Here is a 3,722-nt window from a genome sequence, read left to right on the forward strand (position 1 = left end):
GAGCCTCACTTCAAATTTAGACTAGAAAATTACCTTAAGAAGATAGAGTCTGTTATCAAAAGTAACTGGAATTCTGAAGATGGATGGTGGTGATGTTTGTGCAACCATATGAACGTACTAAATGTCACAAAACTGTAAACTTAGCAAAAAGTGTACGTTTTAACCATTTTTTGTATATTTTGCCAGAATCAAGAAAAAGTAACAGGTTGTCTTAACCTAGGAAGGATTGGGGTCAGTGGAAATTAGTCATGTGGTTGAGATGGTAAAGAATCCACCTCAAATGCGGGAGACCTGAGTTGGATCCCTGGGTTGGGACGATCCCCTGGAAGGGGGCTTGGCAACCCACTCCAGTGTTCTTGCCTGGGGAATCCCCATGGACAGAGGAGTCTGGTGGTCTACAGTCCATGGGGTCACAAAGAGTCCGACACTACTGAGAGACTAAGCGCACAACTTCAGAGCAATCGTATTTACAGAAACCCTCCATCCTGTTGGTTACTTCAGAGACTATCACCTTATGTTGATATAGAACTGCTTTATAGTTGGCAAAGCACTTTTACATACTGTATCCTAGTGGACCCCTGTGTGTATGAAACAAGTAGGTTTATCAGCATATTGCAAATGAGCATTGTTGTAGCTATCTTTGCTGAATAACAAACTACTCCAAAACCTAGTGACTTAAGAAAAATACCTCACTTATTTTACTCACCAATCTATAATTATGGGCAGTGAGTGCTTGGCAGGGATGGCCATCTCTGCTCCTTGAAGCATTAGTTGGGGTGATTCGATAAGGACTAGAGAATCTACTCCCAAGAGTGGTTCTCTCACATGGCTGACAAGTTGGTGCTGGCATGTTAGCTAAGAGGTCTTGTCCACATGGGCCCTTCCACAAGGCTGCTTGGGATTCCTACAACATGGCGCAGGGTTTCAAAAGTGGTTGTTCCAAAATTCGGGACTCTCCAAGTCTCTTAAGGCTTGAGTCCACAAGCTGGCACATCATCACTCGATCTGTGTCTACAGAGCCCACCAATATTCAGAGAACAAACATGGGCCCAATCTCTTTAAGGGAAGGATGTCAACCGATTTGTGGCCATCTTTAATCTTCTACAGGAAGATCTTCTACAGGCTTAGAGTGGATCAGCTATGGTTACTCAGCTAGTGTGAGACTCTCTTCTTTCTCCACCAAACTATTCTGGGTTAGTGTGATGATAGGTGCACCAAAATCCATCTAAGTCATTTGAAATTATTTCTTTCCTTTGAAACAAGTAGATAATATATTCAACCACTCTTTGTTAGAGTACAGAGATGAGTTCTTAAGAGTAATTTTTAAAACTACAAAATGCTGTGAAACACATCACTTCTGAGTCTGAGGTCTAAGTATGTATATAAAACCCTTTATTTTTGTTTCTGCCAATGATTTAAACAGTGGGCTTTAAACACTACCTCCCATAATATTTACCAGTAAAATGCATGTGAATGCATTATGTGTCCTAAATCTAAGCAATCTAAGCAATTTTAATGCTAAAATGTTATGCCTTATCAAATTATCTCAAGTAGGAAGGGAATTCATTTGTTACCTAAAAATATCAAAGATTAGAAATGTTCTATTAGAGGTAAGACATCTTCCATGGCATGAAGGTCCCATTTTAGGGAGAAGCTCTATTTAGATGAGATAACCATTTTGCTTTGAACAGTTGTATCTTGCAACTAAACTTGCTGGAAAGAAACTATTCCACCAAGTTGGAGATAACTGACCTGTGATGCTTCACGTTGACAAATGAGGTTGTTAAGCCATGAAGACTTGGGGAAACATCCTTTGCAATAGAGAGACCTGGCTGTCACCACCTTAACCAAGCAGTCACACTCTGCATCCATGTCACTAATAGAGGAACAATCTAATATTATATGCTTCCCAGCATAATACAATAGGAAATATGCACTTGCCCCTGTAAAGTATTCTTGCTGAAAATGTTTAACTTTAATCTACTTTAAGCCCTAACCCCTTTTTCAACTGAGGTTCCTCAACTGAACCATTAATCACAGAAAATGAGTTGTGATGATTTCCTCAGTTCTCTCAAGAATGAAACATAATTGTATTGTGAATCGTTCAGTCACTCAGTCGTGTCCGACTCTTTGGGATCCCATGGACCGCAGCATGCCAGGCTTCTCTGTCCTTCACCAGCTCCCAGAGTTTGCTCTTACTCGTGTCCATTGAGTAGGTTACGCTAGATGCATGGGCTAGAACTCAATTTGCTGTATAAAGTGGGTGCCTTAGGACAATACAGCTCAGTTCTTTAATGGATCTTTAGTTGTGAAGGATCAAGTTAAATGAGGAGAAGTCAGACAATGGTGAGTCGGGGGCATTCCACAAAACTCACCTGGTCTCGTCAAAAAAAAAGTCATGAAGAAAAAGTGCTGGTTGTTAATTAAAAGGAAACTAATGAATTCTCTCAATAGATTTTTGCCCGCTTTTTTACCTTCATTCTCAAGGATTCATACAGTGTATACTCTTTGTATTAAGCTTGATTTAGCTGATCATAACATACGAACTTCACCCAAGCTATTGCATGATTCAGTATCTTTCTCCTTTTTATGACTGTGTGGTATTTCCTTGTATAAATACACCACAGTGTATTTATCCATCTTCTTGCTGATGGACATTTGGGACAGTTTCCGTTTGGAGAAATGATGAATCAAGTTTCAGTGAGCATTCTGGTACAGTTCTTATGGTGTTAGAAATAATCATTTCCCTTGAGGGTATACTGAGGAACAGAATTGCTTGGGTCATAGTCAGTATATGTTAAATTTTATTAGATATTGGGCAGGCAACCTTCCTATGTAGTTGAACCAATTTACACTTTCAAAAAATCTGAGAGTCAGCAATTTCCTTGTGGTCCAGGGAATTTCCCTGGTTAGGACTTCGTGCTTCCACCTCAGGAGGCATAGGTTTGATCCCTGGTGAGGAAACTGAGATCCCACATGCTGGGAGGTACTGCCTGGTGAGGGGGGGTGGTGTGGGGAAGGATCTGAGACTCCAGTTATTTCATAACTTCACCCCTTCTGGGAGAAGTTGAAGAGGAGCTATTAACAGGAAAAGGGCATGAGGAAGCCTTCTGGGGTGATGAAAACATTCTATTTGTCAATCTGATTACTAGTTAGGTAGGGGTTGCTGTTTAGTCGCTCAGTCGTGTCCAACTCTTTACAACCCCATGAACTGCAGCATGCCAGGCTTCCCCATCCTTCACTATCTTCCAGAGTTTGCTCAAACTCATGTCCATTGAGTCAGTGATGCTATCTAACCATCTTTTACCTACATAAAAAACTCATCAAGAGTCTAAAACTGCTATAAAAGTGTAAGGTATAGTTCAGGCCGCGGCAGAAAAGGAGAGACGACCTCAACAGAGGTCGGTTACCTTTATTCAGGCAAGGAGGGGCAACAGTCGGCCTAACGACCAGGCTGAGCGCAAGAGGGATCAGGGAGGCTCCATATTTAACGGGAGGTTTGTGGAGGCAATAAGGGAAATGTTAGTCAGGCAGGACGTTTTGGGTAATCTTTAGCTGAGATGGCATTTGTAGTTGAACAGGAGGTGGGAGGTTTTGGGCAGGGGGTGATAAGTCCCAGGTAGATGCAACCAGCTGGGAGCATCAGGGCGGGGCTTAAAGTTCAGTTTTGTCTTCCCTGAAGTTAGATGACTCAGCAAGGGCCTTTGAGACCATTGTTTTCT

The sequence above is a fragment of the Cervus elaphus genome, chromosome 27, assembly GCF_910594005.1.
Source record: "Cervus elaphus chromosome 27, mCerEla1.1, whole genome shotgun sequence".
NCBI classification, from domain to species: domain Eukaryota; kingdom Metazoa; phylum Chordata; class Mammalia; order Artiodactyla; family Cervidae; genus Cervus; species Cervus elaphus.